Here is a 14307-nt window from a genome sequence, read left to right as displayed (position 1 = left end):
CCATCATATTCATCTCCTTGCTGGCTTTGTTATGGGACCCCAATCTACCAGGGAGTTTTAGGGCCCTGGAACCTTCTCCTCTTGGAGAAGCAAGACCTGACAAGTTTTTTAAGCCCAGGAGGACACCACAGGGGCAACTAGAATCACCCCGGAGGGAGGTTTGTCCTTCCTGGGGGACTGTGGATTCTTTCGTGAACCCCTGTGGCTGGCTGCTCCACACAGGGCCCCTGGAACCCGTGTACTGCCCACAGAGTTCCATGCATCAAAGTGCGGTAGGTGCTGGCTACCTTTTTATAGCGTTGTGGACGGGCCAAAGAGAAAGAAGGAACTGATAACGATGCTTACTGAGCACTCAGCCAGCTCAGCTGACCAAGTAGTCTTGCGTCCAAGACCTTCCTGGATCCAGAATTGTGCAAGGGAATCCACCCGTTCTCAGGCAAATCAGAATGGCTAATCACCCCGGACCTGGTTTTACCTTATAGTCTGTGAGGCTGGCTCTCTTAGGAATTCTCTCTGGCAGGAAACTGGAGGTTGAGACAAATTCTGTGACTGTTACTGTATTTTCAGGGATTGTTCCTAAACAGTGGGAGGTGGGTGAGATAGCTCCCCAAAAGGCCTAGGTTCTTCTATCTGAGGGATCAGTATTTACAACCTAGGGTGTCAGTCCTTAGGACCCTATTTAATCTCTTAATTAAGTTAGAAGTTAGGGAGGAGGAATGTTTTTTGGTTTTTGAGACAGGGTCTCATGTAGCCCAGGCTGGCCCAGAAATCTCTATGCAGCTAAGGATGGCCTTGAACTTGGAATCCTCCTGCCTTCCCCTCCAGAGTGCTGGGATTGCAGATGTGCACCATCACTCCTGGTCTCTGTGGTGCTGAGATGGTTGGTGCACATGGAACCTTGTGCATGCTCGGCGACACTCTGCCAAGTGAGGGACATCCCCGGCCTTAATAGAAGGTTATTGTAAATATAAAAGGGTCTATTGCAAGGGATGGGCATAGCCTACGCCATACCATGAGCAAGGAATGAATGCCATTATGATTAAGAGCACACACCAAGAGTGAGCTGAGCAGGGAGCAGAGTGCAGAGGCCATCTAGAGGATTAGAGGTCTGCATGGCCTTGAGTTGAGACAAGTTGTTTTCCTGGATTCTGACTCAAGACACCAACTTGGGGTCTGGAAACAAGGCTCAGCAGGTAAGCATCTACTGCATGTAAAAAGGACCTGAGTTCAAGTCCCAGTGCCCACATCCGTGGTCCACAACCAGCTCCAGGGGATATGATGCCTGCAGCCTGCACAGCAGTCATGTGCACACATTCCCCCCGAAGCACATACACATAATTAAAAATAAATATTTAAAAACTGAAGCAAACCTGGGGCCTGGGGTGCAGCTCAGTGCTGTGAGGTTTTCTGTATATGCGCCAGGCCTTGAGTCAGTTCCTAGCACCCTCCCAAAACAGGAGACTCTTTCCTTCCTTCTGTCCTTCCTCCCTCATCTCTTTCAGCCTCTTCCTCTCCTGCCATCTTCTTTTTTTTCAGATAGAGTCACTGTGTTGCCAGATGTTTGGAAGCATTAGGTACAATCGTTAACATTTCGGCCACCGTGGCTCGTGCCGGCATGCTCTGGTCTCTCATGACTCGCCCTCATCCCTCCTCTGCCTACTGTCCTTTCTAGTCCCGAACATGCACCTTTTTCTTGCTCGGGGTCTTTGCGTCTGCAGTTCCCTCTGCCTGGAATGCTCTTCCACCTTCCTAAGGCCGGCTCTTGTTATTCTGTTTTCTAGCTAAATGGAGACTTTTTTTTTTTTAAGCAACTTCCTTCCTTCCCTGCCCTACTTAGCATTTACTTCCAATCACACAGCCTGGTTGATTTGCTTTTGCTTTTGTTTGTTTCTGTTCTAAGAAAAGGTCTTAATATGAAGCCCTGGCTGGGCCTGGAACTCACTGTTTAACCCAGGCATGGGTGTGACCTGGTGGGGTAGGAGAAGGTGCCGTCCCTTGCCCTGACTCCTGACTCTGGGAGTTGGCAGGCTCAGTCTCCCCTTTCGGTTGTATGGATTTCCCCTTTCCCTCACAGAGTGTTGTGGTTGATATCACCCTCCCCCTACCCCACCCCACACCCAGTGATTCTGGCAGAGTGCTGCCCCGAGGGCTTTAGCAATCTCCCTGAATGTCACAACTTGCCTTGCTGCGTGATGGAGGGGTGAGCCCCAGCCATGTCTCTGACACCAGGCTAGCCCATTAGTTAAGAGCTTTGTATACATACAGACCTGGTTCAAGTCTTTTGCTGAGTAGTCAGCCAGTTTTTCTGGAAACGGGCCAGAGGGAACAGATTTTAGGACTTGTTTAGCTCTACTTCTGTAGCATGAACAGACATGACCAGCGTCTAAGTGGATGGGCTGCTGTCTGGCTGAGGGCACAATGTTCTAGAACAGCCATTCTCAACCTGTGGGTCTCCACCCCTTTGAGGGTTGAACAACCCCTCTCACGTGGGTTTGCTTAAGACCGTCAGAAAACACAGATAATTAATTATGATTCATACATAACAGTAGCAAAATTACAGTTATGAAGTAACAACGAAAATAATTCTATGCTTGGGGTCACCACAATGTGAGGAACTATATTAAAGGGTCACAACATTAGGAAGGCTGAGAACCACTGTTGTAGAGGAAATAGCAAATCTGATCCTGAACCTCAGTTTCCACGTCTGCAAGATGGGGGTGATTAAGCGGCAGCAAGGGCTTATATGATAAAGTCTACAAAGTGCTAAAACTAGCACCTACATGCCAAAGGACTCAGTAGGCCAGTAGGCCCAGCTGGTGATTAGCACTATCGCAGACTGCCTTGCAGATGTGAAGTCACACAACACAACTGGCTTGTGGTCTGCTAGAAGATGAGCAGCATCGCTCCCCTCCCCGGGGGGTTAGGAATTAGCTCAAGCCCCTCTGGTCCAGAGCCCGTGCTCACACTGTCTTTTTCTTCCTTTTGTGGTTAGAACCAGAGCCTTGCTCATGCTTGTCCAGCCCGGGTCTCCTGAGTTACATCTCCAGCCTTGTTACAGGTATATTTCACTTTTTACTGGGAAGAGGTAGTGTATGTCACGGCAAGTGTGCAAAGGCTGGAGGACAACGTGCTTGAGTCCTTTTTCTCCTTCCAACATGTGGTCCCAGGGATTGAACTCAGGATGTCGGGCTTGGCAGCAAGTGTCCTTATCCACTGAGCTATCTCACTGGCCTCCCCAGTGAGTATTGTTTACTTTGAGGCAGGGTCTTACTAAGGTTTTCAGGCCCAACTTGAACTCAGGCTGCAATCCAGGCAGGCCTTGAGTGCCCGATCCTTCTGCCTCAGCCTCTTGAGTAGGCAGGATGACTGGGAAGTGCCAATGTGCCCATATGACTGCCTCTCTGTCAAACAGATGGAGCAACTGAGGTCCAAGGGAGGGGGTGGATGTCCAAGCGACTAAACACAAACACAAGCTCCGCTGGCCTCGGGATGCCAAGCTGGGTTTCTGCCCAATATGTTAGCTTGTATCATCTTCGCCTGACGCGCGCATCTCATCATCTCCAGCTGTGTTTTCTTTGGCTCCCAGCCCAGCTTGGGGAAGCTGAATCAGCTATCTCCCCTCTTGCCCCCGCCACCCCGTGCCCACCCAAGTTGCTCCTCAGGAAATAACACCATCCCCAGTGCCCCATCCGCAGAGCTGCAGCTCATGTGCCTGTGTGAGTCATGAGAAGCCAGCCTGGGGGCACAGGACTGGAGACCCGGGGTGATGAACGGGGAGAAGGGCAGCCTTCTGACCAGAAAGACCACGATGGTATCCGTTTCCAGAATGCAGCCGGACAAAGCAGTCCCCGTGGAGCCTGGGTATTTACCAAATAGGGAAAAGGCAAAGACAGGGCTGGGGCTTTCTGAGTTCAGTCGGGAAGAAGTGTTGACGGTCTCTCCGGGCTGCTAACGCTTGGAGACAGAGCGCAGTGTCTGCTAACGCTTGGAGACAGAGCGCAGTGTGTTCCTCTTCTCCTTCCCATTTCCTTCTTGAAAACCAGTTCCTTTTTCTGGGGAAAGAGTCATCTGCCTGGTCCCTAGAGGCCTTTCTAGGTTTGAAACTGGAGGGTTTGAAAGGTGCCATTTCCTCAGATCCTACCTAGAACCATTCTACTGCTGACCTGGGCCTCTCTGTCTTGACCCTGGTATTGGCTTTGGGTGGCCTCTGACTTCCTTAATTCCATTCAATAGTTTTGCTTGGTACCAGGCTTTGTCTGTATCAGGCAAGGGCTCTCCACTGAGCTTGTATCCCCAGCCCCCTTCCTCCCCTATTTATTTATTTATTTAGTGGGGAGTAGTTTCCCCGCATGTATATATCTGCACCACTTGCTTGACTGATGTTCTTAGAGGTCAGAAGATGGCATTGAGTTCCCTGGAACTAGACTTACAGACCGTTATGAGCTGTCTTGTGGGTGCTGGGAATTGAACCCAGGTCCTCTGGGAGAGCAGTGCGTGTTCTTAACCACTGAGCCATCTCTCCAGCCCCTTATTTATTTATGGTTGAGACAGGATCATTCTGTCTAGCTTTAGCTATCCTGAAACTTGCTACATAGACCAGGCTGGCTTCAAACTCCCAGAGATCTGATCTATCTGCCTACCTCAGTCTCCTAAAAACTGAGATTAAAGCTGAGCGATCCTGCTGCTGGGCCTTTCCGTGTGTGTGTGTGTGTGTGTGTGTGTGTGTGTGTCTAAGGTGAAAAAGAGAGACAGTGTGTGTGTGAGTGTGAGCATGGAAGCAGCGATCGACTTCGGGTTTCCTGTATCAGGTGCCTCAACCTTGCTTTTTGTTTTTTTGTTTTTTTTTCTCTCTGAGACAAGATGACCAGGATCTCACTAAGTGGCTCTCTAGAACAAGGCAAGCAAGTCTCAAGACTTCTGCAGTCTCCCCTTCCCCAGTGCGAATTAGCATTTCTCGCCACCCTGCCTGCCCAGCATTTTCAAAGGTGTTCTGGGGTTCAGCCTGAGTGCCCCACAATTTTCCTTCAAGCTTCTTAGGGGGTGAACTATCTTCAGTCCTCCGTTTCCCCTCGTGGTCTGCCTTCCTTTCCCATTTCTCTGGCTCGTTCAGAAGCCTGACACTGACTCACAGAAGCCTCCGCCCTGCCTCGCCCTAGACCTTTTGACTCTCTGGTCTTCATTACACTCCACATGGACTTTCCAGCCTCAAACCATTGGGAGAAGGAGGCACAGCATCTGCAGCAGGGCAGTTTAGGTGCCTGGTGATGAAAAGATAAAATACCTACGCTCAGGAAGAAGGGGCAACAGAAGGAAAGACTGGCTCTTTAGTTGGGCGGCCAAGGCCACTCTAAGCTTGCTTTGTTTCCCCACCCCAACCCCCCACCCCTGCCCAGGGTCTTTTATGACGGTTACAAACAACAACAAAATCACACTCAACACATTCCAACCACTGAAGATTTCCAGGATGTACTAATCTTAACATCTCTGGGGCCAGACAACATAAGCTTTGACCTCACAAGGACCACCATCCACAGCTTCCAGACCTCCTCCTCTCTAGAGCTAAGTGGTCAGTCCCCTGCTGACCAGTCCCCAACTCTGCACCTCTCTCGGCCTTCTCCATCTCAGATCATGACATCCTCTTTTACCCAAGCTGGAGTTCACCATCTTCAACTCACCTGTGTTCTTTACCCACACCCGCAAATCCTGGTCTTTGCAAAAGATGTTCTGTACTTTCCCGGGACTCTATTAGCTCAGCAATATCAAGTCACCTTCATAGTCTGCCTGGACTTCATCCCCTTCCCTACAGGTTAAGTCTCTCTGTAGCAACCAAAAGTGTCATTTAGAGGGTGGAAGAGAAGCTGAGAATGGTGGCAAATACCTCTCTAAAAATTAAAACAGGGACTGGAGTGATGGCTTAGAGGTTATGAACACTGGCTGCGGTTCCAGAGGTCCTAAGTTCAATTCCCAGCAACCACATGGTGGCTCACAGCCATCTGTAATGAGATCTGGTGCCCTCTTCTGGTGTATAGGTATACATGCAGATAGAACACTATATACATAATAATAAATCTTTTTAAAAAAATAAAAAAGAGCTGGGTTGTGGTGGCCTTTAATCCCAGCATTTGGGAGGCAGGGGCAGGTGGATCTCTGTGACTTTGAGATCAGCCTGGTCTACAAGAGCTAGTTCCAGGACAGGTTCCAAAGCTACAGAGAAACCCTATCTTGAAAACAACAAACCAAAAACCAAAACAAAACAAAAATTAAGACAGAAATAAATAAAGTGGAAGATAGAGAAAGAGAAAAATAAGAATGCTAGGCATGGTGGCATTTGCCTATAATCCCAGTATACAGGAGTCTAAGAAGGGAAAACCAAAAATTCAAAGTCAAGACTGGCATGGTGGCACTCGCCTTTAATCCCAGCACTCAGGAGGCAGAGGTAGGTGGATCTTTGTGAATTCGAAGCCAGTGGGGTTTACAGAGTGAGTTCCAGGACAGTCAAAGATACACAGAGAAACCTGTCTCATAAAATAAAAAAAAAAAATTAAGAAGGGGGTGGTAGGGTGGGTAAAAATGACAGTATTTTTTCTACCTTTTCCAAACCCTCTATTGGTTCCCCATCACACACGTGACTAAACCAAGACCTGGCAACCCCAAAACACTAGGGTCTTAGCTCTTGCTTACCTCCTTCTGTAATTCCACTGATCTGCCACTGTTTGGGCCACACGACAAGCTTGATAAACCTCAGGCTTTTCATGACTTTTCCCTGCCAAGTCATCCTGTGAGAAAGTCCCCTCCCTGTTACTGTGTTTGCTTAGTTTCTTCTTTTGCCCCCCCCCCCCTTTTTTTCCTTTGAGACAGTCCCTTTAAGGTCAGGCTGCCCTTGAACTTACTATATAGCTGACTTTGAACTTCCCACCCTCCCGACTGCTAGGGTCACTGGTGTGTGCCACCACACCCAGATTTTTTGGTTTGTTTTGTTTTTTCTTCACTGCCTCTGTCTTCCAATACACTCTAAATTCGACCTCAGGGCCAGGCAGGAGCCTGATACCCACGTTTACTCTAACTCTATAAACATTTGTTGAATCCAAGGATGGGCGGACATTGCCAACCGCCAGCCCTGTAAAGGAGGAGAGTCGATGGCCTGCTGTGTGGGCCCCGGCCTGATTGCCCGCTGAGCCTCTAAGCTCCTTGCTGCTTCCCACTGGCACCGTCCATCTCCTGACTTTCTCCAGGGTTATGTGGAGCTGGTCTGCCGCCAGGAATGTCATGCTTTCCTAATCTCCTCTGGGGCCCGCAGATCTCTATGGTCTTGGGAGGTGCCCCCTTGGGATCTCAGTTGACTGTACACAAATGTGGACTTCTTGACCCAGCTGGCTCCCATCCCTTTCCACATGCTAGGCTGCCCTGGAACAGTGTGTCTGCCTTCTTTGTGGGGGAGGTAACTTGTTTCCTGGTATGGGAGAGGTTGCTGGCCATGGTGACCTCTCTCACAGACTCCTAGGGCAGAACTTCAGGCCTGAGGTGAGACAAGTTAGTTCCCAAACAATTTGTAATATAGCAACTTTTCTTTCTTTTCTTTATAAAGATTTGTTATTTATGTGTATATATGTGTATCTGTGTGTGAATGTTCATGTGAGTGCAGTGCCCATGGAGGCCAGAAGAGGGCAACAGACACCCTAGAGCTAGAGTTACAGGCAGCTATAACATGAGTGCAGGGACCCAAACATTAGTCTCTGAAAGAACAGTACTGCTCTTAGCCACTGGGCTGTCCTTCTAGGCCCAACAGCAGCTTCTCTGTCTGTTTCCGCCCCCCCCTTTCTTTCTTCTGTCCTTCCTTTTTCAAAAGAATCAAACCAATTTTGAAAAATTATTTATTAATTTTTAATTTAATTAATAAAAATTTATTAATTTATCATTTGTGTGGGGACATGGGTGTGCCGTGTCACCCAGGTGATGGTCGGAGGGTGACTCTGAGAAGTGTAGTCTCCGTTTCCACCTTTGTGTGGACTCAGGGATTGAACTTATGTCATCAGGCTCCTGTGACGTTTTTACTTGCCACCTCAGTGGTTTTTAAAATAGGTAGAATTTGGTTAAATTAGGTGTGGTGGCTCCCATTTGGGAGACTGAGGCCAAAGGATTGCTGTGAGTTCCAGGATAACCTGGTCTACACAATGAGACTTTGACTCAGAAAGAACAAGACTGGAGCTGTCTTGCCTGGCATGCACAGAGTCACAGACTGGATTCTCAGTGGCTCATAAACCAGGCATAGTGCCACCCATTTGTCATCCCAGCGCACTGGAGACAGTGGCAGGAAGACCAGCAGGTCAAAGTCCCCCTGGTTACACAGTGATTTTTTTGAGGCCAGGAGGGATTCATGACATTTTGTCTCAAACAAAACAAAACAAAAACAAAAACAAACAAACAAACCCCAAAACTGCTGAGACAGCCAGCAGCAGCGGTGGTAAGCAGTGTCCACCAAGCCTATTTGCTGGGCCTGACCCCCCTTCCACTTGCCTCGACCCTGGCCTTCAGCATGGCCCCTCAGCCCTGCTTCTGGGTGGCCACTTCACCAAGGCCCTCTCCCCAACCCGCTCCTGGGACCGGCAGCCTGCCTGGTTCTGGTTCTGAGATGGCTAGGGGCCGTCCCATGTATGGCTTGACAAGTGCCACGCTCGGTCTAGGACTGGGCTTTGGCTGGGCTGGCATTCCTGGGAGGGACCATGGTCTGGCGCCAGCCAATCAGGAAAAGGCAGATCCGCAGACCCCCCCCCCCCTCCCCTTGCGACATTGCCCAGGTTTGTCTGGACTTGCCCTGACAAGTCCAAAGATGCTGCAGCAAATCAAATTCAAACTAATGTAACTGCTTCTTGCTTAGCCAATCAGGCTTGTTGGAGATGACCTAACTGTCTCTGGAATTCCCCTAGCTGTGTATAAAAGGAGCCTGCGAGCTTCTCTCCGAGTCACTGCCATTTTGCTGGGTGACAGATCCCAGGATGCTGGAATTGTCTCTTGAGAATTAAAATGCTTCTGCTTTGCATAAGTAAGTGGTGGTCTTTTGTGGGGTGATTTGCAGACTCCCACACAGCAACAAACAACAACAACAACAAAAAAACACCACTCAGAGGCAGAAGCAGGCAGATCTCTGCATTTGAGGCCAACCTGGTCTACAGAGCAAGTTCCAGGACAGACTCCAAAGCTACACAGAGAAATGCTGTCTCCAAAAAATCAAACCAAACAAAAAACCAGCAAAAAAAAAAAACATAGCCCAAACCAAAAATAAACAAGGAAAAGAGGAAGGTAGGTACGTTTTTTTCTCAAAGCAAGACCAAGATCCTGTCTTTACTGGATTCACAGAGAGGTAGGCATTTATCTGAGAGGCTCTTCAGTGACTCAGCTGGCCTTGAACTCAACTTGTAGTCAAGGACGTTCTGGAGCTGATTCTCCTGCCTCCACCACTGGCGTGATTATCGACACTCAACTGACTAGAACTCTTTTGGTTGGCAGGATGTAAACAGTGTTTGGTGGAAAGCATCACCTCAGCTCCCTAACGTGTCTAGATTTAGCTTACGTGTCTAGTTGAAATATAACAGGTAATGATACCCAGTTATCAACTGCCTTACAGAGCTGAAAGAATGGCATTTAACAAGAGCTGCTAACACAGAGACATGCCAGCTCCTGCAGCATCCTATAGCTCCTCCACGAAGGTAAGTGTTTGCAGAAGACCTGCCTTGAGGCTTGCCTTTGGGTATGGCAAAGTCACCTGCACAGCAAAAAGCAGCCTCCACCTCTTCAGCTTTCTGGATGCCATCTGGGGAATTGATCATATCGTCCTGCCAAGACAGGTAGACTAAATCTCCCCCAGGAAAATCTCCGGGCCTCTTGTACTCACCAGCAAATGGCAAGCCCTGTTTCTAAGGCTGGTGTTCTCCAAGGGCTAAGGAGAAGACTTGGATTGTCTACATTGCTAAAAACGCTGTCTCATGTCTGCTCATTTATCCCCTTAGAGCTTTCTACTGGCATTTGATGAATTAAGGTACTGGTAGGTCATTTCTTCATCTGTTAAGTTTCCTGCTAAAATACAGAAAAGTGTGCCTCTTCAACAGGCTTCATAGTCCAGAACTAACAGGTTTCAGGGTATCTTCAGAGGCTCAAGAGTTTCTAATTTTTGGGGACTGGAGAGATGGCTCAGTGGTTGGGAGCATTGCCTGCTCTTCCAAGGGTCCTGAGTTCGATTCCCAGCAACCACATGGTGGCTCACAACCATCTGTAATGAGGTCTGGTGCCCTCTTCTGGCCTGCAGGCATACACACAGATAGAATATTGTATACATAATAAATGAATAAATATTTTTAAAAAAAAGTTTCTAATTTCTTTTCTTTTTTTTTTTTTTTTTGGTTTTTCGAGACAGGGTTTCTCTGTGGCTTTGGAGCCTGTCCTGGAACTAGCTCTGTAGACCAGGCTGGTCTCGAACTCACAGAAATCCGCCTGCCTCTGCCTCCCGAGTGCTGGGATTAAAGGCGTGCGCCACCATCACCTGGCACTATTTATTTATTTATTTATTTATTTATTTATTTATTATGTATACGATATTCTGTCTGTGTGTATGTCTACAGGCCAGAAGAGGGCACCAGACCTCATTACAGGTGGTTGTGAGTCACCATGTGGTTGCGGGGAATTGAACTCAGGACCTTTGGAAGAGTAGGCCATGTTCTTAACCACTGAGCCATCTCGCCAGCCCCTTCTAATTTCTTTTGTCTTCTAAAATGTTCATACTCCAAGATGTAAATGGGTTCTAGTTGTCTTACAGATACCTACAGGTTCCTGGGGGAGGGTTCTGCTGCTATATCAAAAACCAGGTCTGTTAAAAACAGTCTCCAGAGCGTATTTTAACACCACCTATTTTTAAGCATATTTTACACTTCTGCTGTCTGGGCCAAGACCAGTTTACAAAGTGCTCTCCAGATAATGCCAACACCTGCACCAGCTCCTGGGCCCTCACCATTGCTACCTGCCTTCTCATCTCCCTCAGGAAACAGCTGCCTGAGGTCTCCAGGATGGCAGTAAACCGGATGCCGCTCCAGTCACACCTCTCGCTGAGTGTGAGCCCACCAACTCCCAGCTCTCCCTTCTCCCACATCGCCCCATGCCTGCAGGAAGCGACCAGACTTGAGCTGGCGCCCCTTTATCCAAGAAGTCTAAAATGTTTGGTTGAGGGCTGGAGAGATGGCTCAGTGGTTAAGAGCATTGCGTGATCTACCAAAGGTCCTGAGTTCAATTCCCAGCAACCACATGGTGGCTCACAACCATCTGTAATGAGGTCTGGTGCCCTCTTCTGGCCTTCAGGCATACACGCAGAAAGAATATTGTATACATAATAAATAAATAAATAAATAAATAAATAAATAAATAAATGAATGTTTGGTTGAGGGGCTTCACCTCAGCTCGCTGGCACCTCTTTATCCAAAAAGTCTGTAATGTTTGGTCAAAAGTGTCACCTCAGCTCCCTGAAACCCCTTTATACAAAAAGTGTGGATTGTTTGCCTGGGGGCTTCACCCCAGCTTCTGGAATAAGCTCCCTCCCCTGGGAAGTTGCCCTAGTCTAAACTCCACCTCCAAGAAAGCCTACCAAATGGTGACCCCTCCCCAGGGAAGGTTGGGACCACTCCCACATGCTATTTAAACTGCCCCCCAGAGAATGAACACATGGTCTCCCCTTCTCTCTGTCTCCTCCCCTCTCCATGTTTTTCCAGGGCCTCCCAGGAATACTCCACTAAACATGGGCATCTTTAATTCGGTTTGATTCGGTCTGATTGGGATTATTTGCACCAGTGGAGAGGCTCGTCTAAGAGAAAATACCTAATGGTGTGGCTGCTTCAGGGACCAGCTCTGCAGTTTCCTGACGTTAAGGTGTATTTACTACACGAGGCTCTTCTCCCTAAACCTTGCTCACTAACAAAAGGAAATGTGTGCTCACACAAGCACTCGTGTGTGGATGTTAATAGCATCATTCATTATCCTAAGTGGAGAAGCCGGTGTGGTGGTGCAAGCCTGTAATCCCAGCACTTGGGAGGCAGAGGTAGAAGGACTGAATGCTGGCCTGGTCTATCTGGGGCATTCAAGGGCAGCCAGGGCTATACAATAAGATCCTGTCTCAAAAAAAGGGGGGGGGAGGAGAAGGAAATAGGAAAACAAGGTGATTGTCTTCAGGTTTCTGTTGCTGCAGTGAAACACCACGACCAAAGAGCAAGTTGTGTAGGAAAGGATCTATTTGGTTTACACTTCATATCATTGTTCATCACCAAAGGAAGTCAGGACAGGAACTCAAAACAGGAGGCAGGAGCTGATAGGCCATGGAGAAGTGGGGCTAACTGGCTTGCTCAGCCTGCTTTCTTCTGTAACCCAGGACAACCAGCCCAGGGGTAGCACCAATAATTAAGAAAATGTCCCACAGAATCTTATAGGTTCCCTCCTCTCTGATGAGTCTGGCTTGTGTCAAGCTGACAAAAACTTATTACAGTAGTAAGTATACTCCTGGCATTTGGGAGGCTGAGGCAGGGGGATGACGTGGTGGTATTCAGTCTTTAATCTGAGTACTCAGGAGGCAGAGACAGGGAGAGTTCTGTAAGAGGCCAGGTTAGTGTCCATAATGAGTTTCAGGCCAGCCAGAGCAAGATAGCGAGATCCTGCCTCAAGAAACAACCACCACCAAAAAATAGAGGGCTGGGGAGATGGCTCAGTGGATGAAATGCTTGCTTTCTAAGCAAAGAGGACCAGAGTCCAGAAGTTTGGATCCTCAGAACCAGCTGGCTTGCTAGACTGGCTCCGTCAGTCAAATCAGTCGGCTCCAGTTCAGCGAGAGATCCTGCCTCAAGGATCAAGTGAAGAGTGATCAAGGTTGATACCCAATGTCAACCTCTGATTTCCACATTCACACACAAGTGTGCATCCATACATAGTTGAATGTACAGACAAACACATACACCCAAAATGAGAGAGAGGAGAGGGGGAGAGAGGGGGAAGAGAGAGATAGCAAGCAACACAGGCGAACCTTTTTGTGGTGTTGAGAGAGAGCACAGGAGGAACAGAGCTCCAGAGAAACCAAGAATGCTAAGCAGGCAGGGACTATCTTTTCAATGGGAAAGAGGTAAAACCTGTTCTTCATCCAGAAATCTGGGAATTGGAAGTGATTATAGCCTGGTGATCTGTGTTCTCTGTTGGGCCAGGCCACATCAATCTCCTCCAGCCAGACCTGGAGGTGGCTAGTAATCTTTAAATGACCCTTACAGCCACGGGCTCCCCAAGTTTCCACAACCAGGACCAGAGGTGGCTAATAGCCCAAATGACCTCTACCCTACCTGTATGACAGAAACCAGACAGACCTACTTTAGGACCTTAAGCGAGTACAGGTAGCCTATCTCTAGAACCCATCTTCTCGGAAGAAATGACATGTACTCTGACTCGAGGTTCAACGTAATTGTCCTTTCTTCTGCACTGGTGACTGTGCCCAAATGACCTCTACCCTACCTGTATGACAGAAACCAGGCAGACCTCTTAAGGGAGTACAGGTAGCCTATCTCTAGAACCCATCTTCTCGGAAGAAATGACATGTACCCTGAGTCGAGTTTCAGTGTAATTGTTCTTTCTTCTGCACTGGGGATTGTATTACACCAGGAAACTTTTTCCAAATTATACTGTGTTTAAATTTCTTGGGAATGAACTGCCTGGCATCAGACACTCGAGAAGGTTTGATCCAGGTTAACGAAGTCAATCTGAAAGTGACTTTTTGGGGCTGGAGAGATGGCTCAGTGGTTAAGAGCACTGTCTGCTCTTCCAGAGGTCCTGAGTTCAATACCCAGCAACCACATGGTGGCTCCAAACCATCTGTAAAGAGGTCTGGTGCCCTCTTCTGGTGTGTGGGTATAAATGGAGGCAGAAAGTTGTCTATATAATAAATAAATCTTTAAAAAAAAAATGAAGTGACTTTTCATCCTCACCTTGAAGTTTGTTTCCCTGCACGACACCTGTAGGGTTCCCCTCAGTATAGGACCCACACCTGTAGGGTCCCCTCAGTATAGGACCCACACCTGTAGGGTCCCCCTCAGTATAGGACCCACACCTGTAGGGTCCCCTCAGTATAGGACCCACACCTGTAGGGTCCCCCTCAGTATAGGACCCAGCAATGACATTCCTGGGCATTCCAGGTCAGCATGTCACAGAGAAATTGCGTTACCAGTTTTTAGCATGGCTCGTCACAAGAGCTATGGGACCATGCTCAGACTGGGCTGCCGTAAAGAGGAAACTCTGTTG

At 48.3% G+C, this 14307-nt stretch overlaps 1 long non-coding RNA gene across 1 annotated transcript; it reads left to right on the top strand.

The window, feature by feature from the left end:
• Window positions 1-8980: 8980 nt before the first annotated feature.
• On the top strand, window positions 8981-11298 carry LOC121460008. Its single transcript, XR_005976028.1, has 3 exons — window positions 8981-9040; window positions 9623-9704; window positions 11030-11298. It is a non-coding gene; the product is annotated as an uncharacterized LOC121460008 (long non-coding RNA).
• Window positions 11299-14307: the final 3009 nt, after the last annotated feature.

The sequence above is a fragment of the Microtus oregoni genome, unplaced genomic scaffold (genome assembly GCF_018167655.1).
Source record: "Microtus oregoni isolate MIOR12 unplaced genomic scaffold, Mior012 000020F_ref0000438, whole genome shotgun sequence".
Classification (NCBI taxonomy): domain Eukaryota; kingdom Metazoa; phylum Chordata; class Mammalia; order Rodentia; family Cricetidae; genus Microtus; species Microtus oregoni.
Note: the sequence above shows the minus strand (reverse complement) of the source record. Positions and strands in the feature narration are given on the sequence as shown.